The sequence below is a fragment of the Chelonoidis abingdonii genome, chromosome 1, assembly GCF_003597395.2.
Source record: "Chelonoidis abingdonii isolate Lonesome George chromosome 1, CheloAbing_2.0, whole genome shotgun sequence".
Classification (NCBI taxonomy): domain Eukaryota; kingdom Metazoa; phylum Chordata; order Testudines; family Testudinidae; genus Chelonoidis; species Chelonoidis abingdonii.
Genome location: NC_133769.1, coordinates 28,120,389 through 28,137,165, shown reverse-complemented (window position 1 = coordinate 28,137,165; position 16,777 = coordinate 28,120,389). Strand labels below are relative to the sequence as shown.

At 41.5% G+C, this 16,777-nt stretch overlaps 1 protein-coding gene and 1 long non-coding RNA gene across 3 annotated transcripts in view; one reads left to right on the top strand and one right to left on the bottom strand.

The window, feature by feature from the left end:
* The window catches only part of KMT2E (lysine methyltransferase 2E (inactive)), a 124,672-nt gene extending 111,711 nt beyond the window's left edge, over window positions 1-12,961 (bottom strand). The window contains exon 1 of one of the 2 annotated variants that reach the window (XM_075064625.1): window positions 12,634-12,961. The gene's annotated coding sequence lies outside the window, so the exon portion shown is untranslated. The remainder of the gene's footprint in view (window positions 1-12,633) is intronic. The other variant, XM_075064629.1, reaches the window with a different exon arrangement.
* A 93-nt stretch (window positions 12,962-13,054) lies between these two features.
* On the top strand, window positions 13,055-15,310 carry LOC116828564 (uncharacterized). The gene is made up of 2 exons (XR_004374556.2): window positions 13,055-13,737; window positions 14,279-15,310. It is a non-coding gene; the product is annotated as an uncharacterized LOC116828564 (long non-coding RNA).
* Window positions 15,311-16,777: the final 1,467 nt, after the last annotated feature.

The window sequence follows — 16,777 nt, the reverse complement described above, 5'->3', positions numbered from 1 at the left end:
AAAATTCACCGCTGGATACTTAAGGAACTGGCTGAAGCAATCTTGGAACTATTAGTGATTATCTTTGAGAGCTCATGGAGGACCAAAATGGAGATGGGCAAACTTAGCATCAGTTCTTAAAAAGAGGAACAAAAAGGACCTGGGAAACCACAGACCTGTCAGCCTAACTTTAATTCCTAGAAAAATACTCGAACAAATTACCAACCAATCAATTTGTAAGCCTCTAAAGAATACCAGAATGATAAGTAATAGCCAACATGGATGTGTCAACAATAAATCACGCCAATCCAACCTTATTTCTTCTTTAATAGGGTTTCTAGTCTAGTGGATGGAGAGGGAATCAGTAAATGTGATACATCTTGATTTCAGTTAGGCTTTTAACACAATCCCACATGACGTGCTCAGAAACAAAGCAGGGAAATGTTGCCTAGCTGAAATTATTATAACGTGCGTGCGTAAGTAGTTGAAAAACTATACTGAAAGAATTATAATCAATGGTTTGCTGTGAAACTGGATGGACGTATCTAGGGAGTGCTGCAGGGTCTATCCTGGGTCTGGTACTATTCAACAGTTTCATTAATCACCTGGAGAACACAGTGGAGATCATGCTTATAAAATCTGTGCATGACACCAAGCTCGGAGGGGTTGCTAGTATCTTGGAGGACAGGATTAGAATTCAAAACAACCTTGACAAATTGAAAACGGGTCAGAAATCAACAAGATGAAATTCAATAAAGAAAAGTGCAAAGCACTACATTTAGGATGGAAAAAAAGCAAAAACATAACTACAAACAAGGGAATGACTGGTTAGGTGACAGTACTGCTGAAAAGGATCTCGGGGTTATAGAGGATCAAAAATTGAAAACAATCCAACAATCTGATGTTGCTGTGAAAAAGGCTAATATTCTGGGGTGTATTAACAGCAGTGTGACATGGAAGACACAGGAGGTAACTGTCCCACTCTACTCAGCACTAGTGAGTTGTCACCTGGAGTAATATCAAGTTTTGGACACTATACTTTAAGAACAATGTAGACAAACTGGAGAGAATCCACAGGAGAGCAATAAATATGATAAAAGGGTTAGAAAACCTGACCTATGAGGAAAAGTTAAAAAAACAGGGTGTGTTTAGTCTTAAGGAAAAAAGACTGAGGGAGGTAAGGGGGAACCTGACAGACTTCAAATATACTGAGGGCTGTTATAAAGACGACGGTGAGCAAACTGTTCTCCTGGTCCACTGACTGCAGTAAGGGAGATTTAAGCTAGATATTAGGAAAATGTTCCTTTCTGAACACCATCTTCAGTGACATTATTGGCCTGCTGGGAGGATTTGAGGACTAGTCCTGGCCCTAAGGTAAACTGAGTTTGAGACCCCTGGCCTAGACTAACACTTTTCCAGGATGGTCTAGGTCAGGCCTGCACAACTCATAAAGCGCCGAGGGCCCACATTACTCCAAAGAAAACAGCTGAGGGCCGAACCCCACGGCCCCATGAAAACACCCCGCTTTAGGACTGCCCAGCCCTGCAGAAACAAATCCTCTTTCCCCAGAGCCGCCCCACCAAAACAGCTGTGGGCAAAAAAGAAACGTTGGGGGTGGGGAGGTGATACTTGATTTTAAATCAACCAGGGGCTCCCAGCTGAAGAGGTGGCTGGGAGCCCTCAGAGGCAAATTAAAGGGCCCGGGGCTCCGATGGCTGGGGGAAACTGGAGCTTTCCAGGGCTGGGGCAGGGATTTAGAAGGCCTAGAGCTCCTGCCGCTGAGGGGAGCTCGAGCCCTTTAAATCCCAGCCCCAGCCCATTTGCTGGAGCCGCGGATGGGATTCAAAGGGCTCTGGGCTGCCGCAGCGGCGGGGAGCGCTGAGCCCCTTAAATCTCAGCCATGGCCAGGAATCTCTACAGGCAGCCCAGAGCCCTTTGAATCCCGGCTGCAGCTGAGATTTAAAGGGCTCTGGGTTGCCCGCAGAGTGGTGTGTGCAGGGGATTTAGAATCCCCCCGCAGGCCGCACAATGAGGCTCTGCGGGCTGCATGTTGTGCCGGCCTGGTCTAGGTAGATACTTGGCCCTACTTCAGTGTGCAGGGATGGATTGGATGAACTCTCGAAGTACCTTTCAGCCCCACATTTCTATGATTCTATAACTGATAAATCCACAGCTTGAGGAATAAAATTTAACTTGCATCCAACAAGCAAATGAAGCGGATAGAAAGATAGGCAAGAGCCTCTAATTTTGATAGAGCCTATCATCAGTGATAACAACACACAAAAAAAACCCACTTTCTCCAAATAAAAGTGACTATAAAATACAACAAAAAGAGGACCATTACATTTTAAGTGTTTTAAAACTTGGGGATCCAGTCACATTAAGACTGTTTGCAGTTTCCATTGTATATGTAGAGGGAATCAATACATGATCACTGGAAGGTATTCCCTGAGCAACACAGAGTGAAAGTCTGGAGGAGGGAGTCATGTTTCTAATTGCAAATTTGAGAAAGGGAAGGGAAAAGGTGTAGGCTGCAAGTAGAAAATTCACCAGTTCTTACACATAAGCAATAACGCAATTTTGCTTCCCTAATTTAAGCCCTGGCATCCATACCATTTGAACAGGAATTTGCTGATACACAAAGCAAGTTACTATCCTTACTCCACATGTCTAACTAGCACCTTTACAGAAAGGAGCATACCATCCAAAACATTTAATTAGTTGAAAAAAATAAATAGGAAAAATCGAAGGAAACCCTCTATTCTCAGCTCCCTCTTTCAATAACCTTTCCTCATAGGCGCCAAGGCTAGACTGCAGTTTTTAGAAGCATTTTATAAGATAAGAGTTAATATGCTTATGGTAATTAATCTACTCATACTTGGTAGGCTGAGTAGACATTTTAAGTCTTTCCAGCTGAGAATAATATTTGCTCCTAAAATTTTGATATGCTACATTATGCGTTTTGTGATGACTATGGAGAAGCAAACTGTTTATGGAATGTTTGAATGTTATACTTCTTCCTCTGTACATGTGCTCCGAAGAAATTAACATGTACAACTGAAACCATGGGTATAACTACTACCAAAGTTATGTTAATTTTAGGGTAACCAGAGTGGTAACTTCCTGGAGGTAGTCTATTTGTATAATAGTCAAGAAGCACAAACAAAAAAGGACATGCACTCATTTTCAGAGAATGCGAACAAATCAAAAGAAATAAGATGAATTTCACTGGAAGAAATGTCCATTTCTTTCCATGTTATCCAGTCCTTACTCCCGCTCCTGAGCATGAATAAACAAGCTTCCAGTGCAGAAAGTTACCCCCTCCCCCAATTTATTTATAATTATTTTCAATAGGTTGGTATGAAATTTAGCAAAAAAGAAATCCATTCTATACTACATGTTAGTGCTGGTGCTCAGCATAACACAACTTAGCCAAAAGCCATAAATCATTACAAAAAGACTGAAAAGAGACTCAACCATTCCTTATACTAAGGCCTGGTCTACACTACCCTGTTAAACCGATTTTAACAGCGTTAAATCGATTTAACGCTGCACCCGTCCACACTACACTGCTCTTTATATCGATTTAAAGGGCTCTTTAAATCGATTTCTGTACTCCTACAAAACGAGAGGAGTAATGCTAAAATCGATATTACTATATCGGAATAGTGTTAGTGTGGACGGAAATCGACATTATTGGCCTCATTATTTTACAGTAGCTACCCACAGTGCACTGCTCCAGAAATCGATGCTAGCCTCAGACCATGGACGCACACCACCGAATTAATGTGCCTAGTGTGGACACGCACAATCGACTTTATATTATCGGTTTTATAAAATCGCTTTAAGCTAATTCGAATTGATCCTGTAGTGTAGACATAGCCTAAAATATGGAAGTGAGGAGAGGGATCAGGGCACCTACACAAAGGGGAAAGAAACCATACTTTAAGCACAAATATTTAAAAAGTCTCTCTTTGGATAAACTTTTTAAACATACAAGAACATAGGTAACGTAAACAAACATTTTCCTAATTTTCCTCCACATTAAGCACTTTAATAAATAGTTTCATATCCACTAGCAAAACAATTTTTATCATGGCCTCCTTCAAAGCCATAGTAGTGGCAGCACTATTATATTATACTCTCATTCCTGACCTTTAAAATATTTTGTTAACTATTAAAAAAAAAAAAAACTCTTCTTGGTTTTCCCATTAACTGAGTCCCTATATTCAGAAGCTACTTCACCACTGTTTACATGGAGGTTTGAAGATGCAAGAGCAACATTATCAGTAGGTTGTAATATTAACAATACTAAACTCCACACTTGAGATGAGTTTCCATCAGACTTGGAAAAACCACTGATCCACTAGCAGCTGCAATAATAAGTTTGGAATGGAGGACCAGCAAGCCACAATTTGAGTGGCACCTTCAGGAGAATTCAAGACTCTTGTGCAAGGAAAACTAATAGTAAGGTCTCCATCTCTCAAATGTCCAATCTGAAGATGGTCTCTGGAGCTCTCAAAGAGCTCATTACATAGATTATGCCAACCCAAGTAGCTGAGAAAAGAAAAGACTCCTGTATCAGTACCATCCAGAAGTCATTTTGTCTATTAACTTAAATCCTGACACAAAAGGAAGCTATTCTCCCCTGGGCCTCACCCTGCTGGTGAAGGGTCGGAGAGTGCTTCAGAGGCCCCCCTGGCTTCCTTCTAGGGAGGTCAGGGTGGTAGAAGGGGATCAGTGTCCCCCTTTTCCCAGAGACTTCTACAAGTCCACTAGAGAGCCCTCTGGGCTTCTCCTTTTCTCTCCCCCTCCCTCCTTTTTTCCTTCTATCTGAGTGAAAGTGAGAGAGCATGGAGGCTAGAAGAGAAAAGATAGAAGAGGAAGAGGGTGAAGAATGGTAATGAGCAGATAAAAATTAATGTAGATTTTGGAATTAATGTGAGTTAAATTAGAGGGAATCAATTAATAAAAGGGTAAACAGGTTGAGGAATGAGACAGAGCTCTGACAGTCACTTATACTACATAAGCGAGGGGGGCGGGGGGAGATACAGTGAACATGATGCTCAAATACCTAGTCTCGAGCTGTAACTACTAAGGCCACACAAAATGGGAAGAAAATAATTTGTTGCCTGTCCTGAGGGAGGAGAAACATGCTGCTTAGAGGAGGGTCTATCTATATCCATGTCACACCAGACATTTGGAAAGAGTCAGGAACAAGAAGGTAAAATGCGGAGAAAACCAACGAGCATGGTAGAAAAGTTTATTCTTTTGCATGGGCATTCCAACATTCTGTTTTTATTAGTTGACAAGAAATACTAGTTGGTTTGTATTAAACAGTGTCTGTCACCTCATTCACAATAATTTTGTACCAGAACTATTACTGTTACATGAAAAACTGATTTAGAAAAACAAGTTTTGTTCTACCGTGACACTCTTTTACTAATTCTGTTAGTTTGAAGTATCCTATGAGATCTTACCTAAAATATTCTTCCTACCAGTTGTTTCCTTCCAAACATGTGATCTGACATACTCATTGAACAGTAATTACAGTGGGATATTTTAAAGATGTTCATGAAATGACTGTCTATGAAAGCGTACTAGAGTCAAAACTTCCATAGATCTCAACATTCATTAGCATATAACTGTCAAAATTCACAAAGAGCATTTCAAATAAGTAGGAGTATTTCTGTATTTGTGTGTAATCAATATTCAATAAGCATGCTCAATAGGTTATATCTCATCTAGAGGGGTGGTCAGGTATGGATTTATTTGCTTTGATATGTGACAGTTTACTTATCGCTAGTTCATCCACCGAAAAGTCTTGATTATAACAAATCTTTTAAGAAACATTCTGAATCTCTGTTCTGAATGCAATGTTTAATTCAGTGGTAGGGTTTTTTTTTGCATTTTTCTATTATAGGCAGAAGAAAGTAATAACTTAAAACATTTACTTCTATAACTATGACAAAGGCATACCAAATGTTTTACTGCATTCACCAGATACTATTACAACTATGAGTTCATAAACAGCATAGAAAAAACACTCGGGTAGTGGGAGATTCTGGTGCAGTTTTTGTTCCACTTGGTATTACAAATTTGTAATACACAGAGAATAAATTATTTCCTTTGAGTCGAAGACTGACCTTTCAGCTAAACTCTATTTTATTCTAAATTTTTTCACCAATGTAGGATTCCCACACATGTAGTTTTCCCCTATTTCCATATGCTGCATTTGGTCTGAATGGATGCTGGATTAGAGCTTCCACTTGTGTCTTGGGCAAACTTGCAGGAATTGGAAGAAGGTTTGATTTCCTTATGCTTCAGTCTGGGAATCCAAACCCAGGAATACTGGAAGTTTTAATCCTTCAAATAAAACAGGAATTTTTAATTTCTCCTCAGTGACGGGAGTTTCCTCTCTATATTGAGCAACTACATTAAATACAAAAAATACTGTTTTACCAGAAGCCTAATCTGGGCTAGATTTCTTGGTTATAATAGAATTATACATATTCCTACATGTTTTAATCCTAAGAGTTCTTTTAGCCATGTTCAGGAAAGTCAGAGCGCACAGAATTTAAGCATTTTCAATCCCCTTCAAACTACAGTTCCCATTTTCAAGACACTGCACTGATCACTAACATTTTCAGTTGCAATCTCCATCCAAAACTCAATTACTCCACTTGCAATTACGTTATATTTGGGGATTCTAGTTTCTATTTATTTTGGTAGCTTGGTGCTTTCTCTTCTTAGAGAAGAAAAGTTGATTTTTATATGGTTGGTTTTTGTTTTTTAAATTGTGACAGCATAATACTGAGCTGGCATCTGTTGTACCATTAGCCCATGATGGTTTTAACATTCTTTTCCAAATGACGCAGACAGGAGTTGTGACTTTTGACCATTTGGTATCTTTGTTCGATGCAAACACAAACATGCAGAAAACTTCCTAAGCAGCTGTTGTGTGCGACTTGGAGTGAATAAAAGAAAAATAGCAGGGACAGGAAGTGAATGACTTAAAAAAATTCCTTGAGGAAACATTTCCAGTTTCTATTTTTAATTTATTTTTAAAAATATGCATAATCATTAAAATGTTAGAAGTGGGGTTTTATCAGTTGCTTAAAGTTTATACTGAAAATTGACACACACACCCCCCAGATCACTAAATGTTCTGCTATTAAAGATGGAACTCTGCCCTAACATACATTGAAATTACTGTACTTTTAAGTCAAAAGTTGATTATAAGAATGCTTAGTTTTTCACATTTCTTATACATTCAAACAGTCTCATTCTAAAACGGTATTCTGAGAAAACAGATAGCCATGATAAAAAAAATTGTGATCCCACTTCATTTTCCCCAAAAATACTGAAATATGTGAAAAACCTCATAACACTTCTCTACTGTAAGTCCTCTGGATCCTCAACTTCAAAATAAATATATCTACAGTGAAAAATATTTTCACAGCATTTAAGGAGTCTCTCAAACCAATTGTTAAGACATGATCAGCTGTCTAGGCATAGAATATCAGTTGCCTGATGTAACAGCCAGATGGCTCTAAACATTGCCCGATTATAGCCACACCTACTAGTTGAGGAGTAATCTTCCACTGACTAGTCAAGACATAATGGAAGTTAACAAAATTGTCAATTATATCCAGCATAATATTTCTAAAACTTAAGTTAGAAAAATTTAAGGGAAAAAAATCAATATGTTGGAACACCTTACAAACCTAAGCTATTTAAAAATACTCATAGTCCTTTGAACAGAGGGATCCAAGGCACTGATATTTTGTCAGTGATTAATTAAAGGAAGTGAAACAGTAAAGTAACCAGTTATCTGACAAATAATAAGTTGCAGTTTATTCTACTAAATGATGTCTCTACTTAAGGCTCACAGTGATCATAAAGATGAACTTTTCCTATTAAATAATAAAATGTTACAGGATAGTTTTAGAAATTTATCTAAGTAACTGTCTACCAGCACAACAATCTTTATGAAATTTGAAAGAGAAAAATCTCAGTGATCTCACAAATTTCTAGTGGCCAATATATGAAAGCCCAGCAGCATTTATATATATATTTTTTAGAAATTGTTGCTATACTCCATTTTAACAAGACTATGAAGACAGCATTAGTAGAGTTCCATCTTGAGAAATTACAGCAAAATTACAATTTCTTCCTTTGTAGTCTGAAGGGGATCCAAAATTTTGTGCAAGAAACCATCTGGTGTTATTTTAGGAAGCAGGATTAACTTTTGTTTAAATGTTTAGTGTGTGGCTGATAAGAACAGAAACAAAATAATACATAAATAATTGTACTTTGAGAGAAACTGCTTCTCAATGATGTTAAAGTTTATGTTTTCCATAGTTTGAAAGCTAAAATACAGATTCTCAAGAGATGTATTCAGAATTCAACTGAAGTCCATATAGGTAGGGCATCCCTATAAGACTAAAGATATACTTTCAATCTTACTATCAGTTCTGACTTACTGTATCTGTATCCTAGTTTGTTTAAATGCACTACCTGTTCCTGGGTGACAGTCCCACAGAATTAACAAACAAATGTAAATAAATGTGCTGATGTCACAAATATCAGAAACCAATTTACTAACAAATTGATTTCCCCACAGTCTGTCCAAAGGTCTATGCGAGTGGTGGGCAACCTGCAGTCCGTCAGGGTAATCTGCTGGCGGGCAGCAAGAGCGGTTTGTTTACATTGACAGTCCGCAGGCACAACCGCCCGCAGCATCCTGAGGGCCCACGTCGCTTCCTGCAGCTCCCATTGGCCGGGAATGGTGAACAGCAGTCACTGGGAGCTGTGAGTCGCCATGCCTGCGGAAGGTCAATATAAACAAACTGTCTCGCGGCCTGCCAGGGGACCACCCTGAAAAGCCATGGGCCACAGGTTGCCCACTACTGCTTTATGCTCTTCAATTAATCCTACTGAAATCATATTAGACAAAGTTAAGCATGTGCTTAAATCCTTGGGGAGTGGAGTGCTAAGGATAATCCTGCAGACCTTTAAGGAATCTATAATTTTGATATCAATTTCTATATTCTTGCTGTTTCTCAAAGTCCCAACTAAAAATAACGTACCTTTAAATAAAAAAATTTGCCAGTAAGATTCCAATGAAAGTTTAGTTTAACAAATAAGAGGATCTCAAACTACTTGATAAATATCAATCCTCAACAAAATATTAAACCAATTATACACACAAGAAAACTGAACCACAGAAATCTAATCCAGAGAAATAATCTGAGTGCTAGTACTGTCATGCAAATATGCTAAAAAGTATTTACCATCCCCAATATTTTTCTCTGATATCCTAAAGTATTTCCCAGATCACTAAAGTCATTCCAAATGCAGATGATCAAAAAAGATATAGATGGCCTTAGTACATGTAGTCCAGATTACTGACGGCCTACTCATATATTAAGTCTGACACCTGGAAATAAATTGGTACATATGGAATTTAAAACAGAGTGTCAGAAATTCTGAAATTTCAAACCAAGTCTCATGGACAGCTTTGGGGTTTTTTTGTAAACTATTTTTTAAATTTAAAATTTGCTGCATTTAATTTATTTATAGATTTTACTGTGGTATTCATCCTCATAATATCCAAGCGCCTCAAAAACATTAATGAACTTAGCCTTAACACACCCCTGTGAGGTAAAGTATTACTATCCCCATTTTACAGATGGAGAAACAGAGAGAGGTAAAGTGATCACACAAGGTCACCAAGAAAGACCTTCTGATTCCCAAGGAAGTCTAGTGGTAAAGATATTACTCAGACTACTGATACTTTTCAGAACACCTTTAAGGTATATGATATTGTTTGTTTTAAACCAAGTGTTGCAGAGTATACCTCAGATTCTGCTTATGTGACCCTAGCCATATTGAAACAAGCACCTAAAGGGGCAAGATATACCCCTTTGCTTCTTGATATTTGCACACAAATCTTATTAGCATTAGAAACTTATACAACAGAATCAAAAATAGAAATCTATGGAAATTATTAGAATTCTAATCAAGAAGACCCCATAAGTTTACCACAGACCCTTTAGCCATTCCCAAATTATTAAAGATATATAATTGAGTGAAATATATGGATTTAAATTTTAAAAATTCATATTATAGCAATATGTTGGTCCAGTAATACATGCCCTGTCCTATTAATGCACTACTTGTGTGGTTTAAGTCACTCAAGCCTTCGTACTCACCAACACAAGGTATGCCTTGTGTGGCTGTTAATGTATACGTTCAAAGTCTTATTGCTTAGCTGATACAGATATAAAGAACAAAATTATCTATTCTTCCATAGCAGTGCACGGTAATGTTCATAAAGTTAAAATTATTCATGCACTGAAAAATGATTTGCTACTGGAATAGTACTTCACATCTGACTCTTAAAATCCAGAAGGTTCCAATAATATACTAAAATGGGAACTTGTATCTTATCAAAGTAGAGAGAGCAAGATTTTGAATTTACAAATTTCTATTTACCTTTTGTAATTTTAGTTTAACATACTAAAAACAGGACAAGTTTCCTGAGATTTGTCGCTCTCAATTGCATTCAATATATATCAACTACTAAAAGAATGCTTTGTTGCTTCTCCATCCCACACAGCCTCACACCATTTTCTTTATGATGATACTAAAAGGTTCATATGTCATTTGGGACAGGAAAGAAAGACTAAGTACTGTGGTTTCATTTAAACATTTATGTACATTATCAGACAGTTTTTATACTTTACAATATATATTTAATGAGTTAACAAAAAAAAAGATTCTCATGCTGAAAAATTACACATGGGCAAGAAAGCTTTACACCTGAAGAAGCAAAGTAACAGGTTTTAATTTTGTCTGGATATTTCCTTAAACAGTAACATCAAAATGTTAAACTAGTATTCCCAAACTATTCATGTTAGATTAACACCACTATCTCCAGTAAAGGAAGTATTTTGTCAAAGATTAACCTGACATTCACAAAGGCAATGACTAAGAATTTAGTTAGGATTGTTTTAAGCTTCTGTCTTTTTTCATAAGTATTACTGGTCCTTGTGTTAGTAACAGATGTATTATGAAACATATCTAGGTTAACTAGCAAAGACATAGGAGTTATTCCGAAACAGTATTAAAAGAAAAGTGAAGCGATTAATATGGCATGCATTTCACATCACACAAAGATACAAACACACACCCCCCCAGAAGCTACTTGAGTCTATCATCTCCCCCACCCCCACCGGTAAGAGTGGTCTCGTTCATTTGCCTTTCACACACATAACCAATAAAATTAATCAGCTGGGATACAGCATTTTATTCATAGTAAAGTCAATACACGTTTTGTACATGATTTGAAGAAAACAGCTTTTTCATTTGAACATAACAAGCCAGTAATGTGCTGCAGACAAACGCACTGCATGGGGTGTGGAGGACCCGAGCTGATTAGATTACCACAACATCAGCCTGGGGCCGCCATTTTTAGAATCTCTAAAGGACAAAAGAGGGAAATTACAATTTTTACTCCACATTTACCATAAGCAACTTAAAAAGTACAATGTTTATGATGAAGCGTTTACGTATCCTACTTATGGTCATAGCCCTCTCTTTCAGTTCACTGAGGTAGGTCTCAAAAAACAAAAAAAGCCTTTTCGTTTCTAATCCCTTTAGGATGATGTAAATAAACTAAGACTAAACATTCTTAAGTTTCGACTTTAATCAAATGTACTGTTATACAATTTTAGGGACCTCAGGGCTTTTCGCTACCGCACATTCCTAAATGACTGAACACAGAGGAGAAGAAATGTAATGTAGTCTGATTATAAAGGTCCTGTATTCCCCTATCTATTTAGTACTACACAGTGGACCGTTTGTTTCTCCTTCCCTACGTCTGCAGCAGTAGGGTCTTCTCCACTAATGCCTTTCCATAAAAAAAGATTTAGATGTACCACACAAGGAAATACGAATGCTAGATATAAAAACTAAAACAAGGCGGCAAAAATGAGTACTTTACATATACCTTAGGCTCCATACCGTCTCTACAAAAGGGGTGGGGAGAATCACCCCCTTTTAAATTGACACAGAAACTCTTTAGAACTGTTTTCCGTTTGTCCAGGTTACACCACAGGAGAGATGTTAAAAGGGAGGGAGGGAGAGAGGGAGGTGGGGGTGTGGAAAGGAGAGAGATTAGGCCTATAACGAGCCATTTTAGTATCACAAAACAAAAATATACAGTATAAGGGAGACTATTTTCTAGACTTCATGCATACAACCCAATAAGCAATCATACTATTACACATGCCTGCTCTTAGCCTCTGGATCTACAGAAATTTATGTTGTATGTCACATAATATCCCCTCTTGGGTTTGTTTGGTTTTAATCATAATGCCAAAAAAAATTCCCTCAGCGCCTCCAGTTACAGTAACCCGCCATATTCACAAGATATAACGACTCCCTTCCATTTTCAAACCAACCCATACAATACGAAACACAAGCCAAAGCAATTTATACAGAATCATGCACGGTTTGGAGGGGAGGGGAGGGGACCTCACACCCCACCGCTCCCAGATGTAAAGGATGCCTCCCTAACGTTTTAACCCTTACCAGAAACCCCCCCTTCCCCTTCGGCAGGAATGATAATCATAACAGGAGACTCACCTGTAATGATCACAGGCCAGGCAGCAGGTCCCCCTTAGCTGAGCCCCTTTCCTATCCCAACCAAAACAATGCAACGGCCCCACTGCGGATGTCCCTAGCCTGGGCAGGACGCAGCCCTCAGCTGACTCTGGGAAAGAGGAGTGAGCAGAGGGGTCCCCCAGACCGGCTCGGCACTCAGAACCCTGGGCAGGGACCAGCTGAGAAGCGCCTTTGCCTTGGGACCTAAGTACAAACCCCGCTGCCGCTGCTGCTCCAGTCTCCCTCCTCTCGGACTCCTACACTCCCTCTATGTCACTGCCTCTCTCTGGGAAAATGGCGTCCTCCGCTCTCCCCTCCCTCCTACTACACGGGGCTCACCCGTCCTGCCCGGCAGGGGCAAGGTTACCAGGGCGAAGCCAAACAGCCGCCATTTTGCTTGTGGGCTGGAGCGCAGTCTGTGTCCGTTAAGTCGTCCCTTGTGCCATATCCATTTTACGAAGGGGGTTTCCTCACGATATAAAATTGTTCGAGGGCCGGGGCCAGAGAGCGCGCCCCGCGATCGAAAAATGCTAAAAAAAAAGGGGGCAGTCGGAACGGCAGGGGCGAGAAGACTGTGTCTGGGTGGAGACTCGGGGCGATCGTGCAGCTAAGTGCACAGGAAGGGGGGCTTGGGCCCAAAATAATGCTCCGGGTGACCTGTCTTCAGCCTAGCCCCAAGCAAGCGAGCCCCTGCGCCAGCCTCCTCCCTGACCTCTTGTGAGCCTGGGCCAGCCGCACTGACACACACGGGCTTTGGCGGAGGCTGCCAGACCGAGGCAATCGCCCCCACCCACAGTGAGATGGGGGATAAGAGACTGAAGTCGTTCGGTGAACTATGGAGGGTCGCTTACTGAGCGGGATGTCCCCCTCCGCAGTTACTGGAGACCCAAGGCTGGTCTGGCTGAGGAAGTTTCGCTACAAGTGACCAAAGATTTAGCACAGGCCTGTCTAGGGGAACCTCTTCCAAGGAACGAGACTGAGGCACTAGGGCCAGCTGTGCCTGCGAGGCTCCCCTTTACCGAATGAGACTTGGGGGGGGAGGTCTGGGGCTCCCCTGCTCTGGACGAGTGACGGGCAGAGCAAGAGGTAAGTGTGTGTGAGACAGGCGCAGCCCTCTCTTTGTGCGGAGCTCCTTCCTTTCCCTCACACGCCCTCCCTGAGTGTGCTACCCACACACCGCCCCGCATTCCCCGCCTGGCTTCAGCCCCTCCGGCGATGGCTGAGTGAGGGAGGGGAGGCGGCGGCTGGGGTTTCATTCGACGCCCACCAGGGGCTGAGCGAGCCTCCTTCAGTGCGCAAACTCGGGGCACCACATAAAAGCTGGGCTGGCAGCTCTTTACCCTGCCTCGATGGAGCCGCCACAAGCGGGTGACCGGAGAAGCCACTAGCAGCGGCGCCATAGCCTAGGCTTCCCCGTACCTTGGGCACAGAGGGGCTGTAGAGAACCGCTGCTGCGGCAGGAAGGAGTCGGGATGAAGGGATCTGGATGCAGAGGCGCCGTCTGTAACGAGGCATCGAGTAGGGGGGGAGGGAGTGATTAAACGTCTTGTGGCCATGGCGGAGTCTGAGGGTATTTTTTCCTGTCTAACTCGTGTGTGTGTCTGTCTCTCTTTTTCTCTCTCCATAGGGCGCTTGGTTGGGCTGCTCTCTCGGGTTCTACCTGTGTTGCGCGAAATGGCGGCTGCTATCTTGGTGGGTTTGGTTTTGTTGTGTTTTTCTTCTTTCTCCTCCTATTCTCCTCCCCCACCTCTGCCTTGGCCACTTCTCCGCAGCGAACCGCGGTGAGGACTGAGTCAGGAGAGAGAGGAGGGGGAGCGGACCGCATTGAAGCCAATCGCCAGGTTGGCTGGGCTGCCCAGGCGCGCCTGGATTGGCTGCTGCTGACATCATCTTGCAGCAGGGGCAGCCGCAGCTGGGCAGGGCTGAGGAGCTGTTGGGGGAGGCTGGTGCAAAGGGAGAAAACGGGCGCCATGATCCCGGCGCTGGGGAGTCTGTGAGGGCACGGACAGTGAGGCAAGCTCATGGGATGGAAACGCGAAGTCCTTGACAACCATCACCCAAGCGGTTCCGAGACAGGAGCTAAGCGGGGGGAGCGGGCCAGCCTATGCCTGTATTTGTAACTGCGTCAGTACAAGATGGCGCAGGGTCTCCCTGGAGAGGGACGGGAACTGCACGTCCGCCGGAGGTCATGTGACCGCGTTGCATTCTTGTGGGGTTGTTTGGCTGGAGACCAAGCTGGCGGAGACGGTGGCTGCTACTGGGGAGAGTCCGCGCTTCCTTCCCCGCCCTAGCTGGAGAGTCGGGGTGGATTTTTTTTTTTTATTTCCCTTCTGTATTACCCGTCTGCAGAAGGGTGTAGCTGGTACTGCTGAGGAAGGTTCTCGCTTCTGGTCCTATTCCCCACCCCCAGAATGTGGCAGCTCCATCTGGGGAAAGTTCATTCCTCCCCCTCCTCTCTGCATTGAGCTTAGCTGTTTCAGAAGAAAGTTCTCGTTCTTTGTCTCCCTGATCCAGCCCCCGCTTTCCGGGAGAGTATGGGGGCGGAGAGTAATGTTTTCCACAACTCCCGGAAAAGGTTGTAAGGTGTCGGATTGTTGCAATCTAAATTAGGTCACATTTGTGATCCAGTTTGGGTGACTAAAATGTCTTTGATTCTTCATTTCACATGTAAGAGTAACTCCTTTGTTGGTTAGGTTTCCTGTGGTAGTGTTTGTTGGAGCCTCCGTCTTAGTGAGGCACTTAACTATCGTAGTCCACGTCTGCACAGCTTGCAAATATGCTCATTTTTGTGTGCTGCTCTGTGTTCCTTCCCAACATTGGACCCATTTGCAGAGGTGGCTTACTAAAGAAAAATGCTGAAGGTGCTTCATAGGATTGACCAGTCTTGAAAGTTGACTAATATTTTTTTGGGGGTGATACTCACTTTTCCAGTGAAACAGCCTCTCACTCAGAGAGCATGACACACTTAAATAACCAGTAGTTCAGACCATAGATATAAAGAACAAATCTATGATTTGAAGTATGCAATACTTCAAATGTATTTAACTCTTGGATTTGCTTATCTATATGAGTAGGGTAACCAGATGTTAAGGGGAGACTATCGGGACCACTGCAGGGGGTGTGTGGTGTGTTGGGGGTGTGTGGTTTTTTTTTGGTTTTTTTTTGGTTTTTTTTTTTTTGTTACACTTCACCCGTCCGGGAGTTTGGCAGCAATTCTGCGGAGAGCCCTTCGGTCATGGACGGTCTTCAGCAGTAATTTAGCGGCGGGTAATAAACCTCGCAGCCAAAGACAGAAGCACTTGCTGCTGAAATACTGCCAAAGACTGTCTGCGACTGAAGGACTCTGCCGAATTGCTGCTGAAGACCAGGAAACAAAATATTGGGACAAATGGTGTCCCAACCGTACTCTGGGAGCGGGACAAACTCCTCAAAATTGGGACAGTCTCAGTTTTATCAGGATGTCTGGTCACCCTATATATATCTATATAAATAGAGGAAAAGTATAAATCGTCCCTGGAAAGTTATGTAATCCTGGTAGTCTTTTAAAGATGCCATACTTAAAATGAGACAACAAAGAATTAGGAAATTTTAAAACTAAATGACTCCATGGTTTCTCCATAGAGAGACTAATATGTTTCTCTCTTAAATTTTTCATTTGTATTCTGTTTGCTTCTACCTGTCTTTCCAGACGAATAGTAAGTGAGGAAGGGGAGCTTAAAAATGCATTGTCTGACCTCTTATCCTGGAGGTTATGTACTGTCACATTAAAAATAGTATTGCAAGTATTTATTTGCTACCAACTTGCACAAATCAATGCTTATCTGATCTGTAAGTCACATGGGTGAGCTGGAGTCTAGTTACATAACTAAATGTGGTCCCAGTTACAGCCTCTTAGCCTGACATTTTACCTTGGAGTGACTGGCATCTGTGCCACTTTGAGAGGTACTTGAGTATTTTTGCATAGCTGCAAATAACTTCAGTAAGGCAGAAGGGCCTCCTTTCTGTCCAACATCAAATAGGTTTTTTGTCTTGAATTACATGTAGGTAATTTAAGACACACTCAGATTAAATTAGCCATCTATGTTTCAGAGTCTAATGATTTGAGGCTCAAAGGTTTAAGAACTTG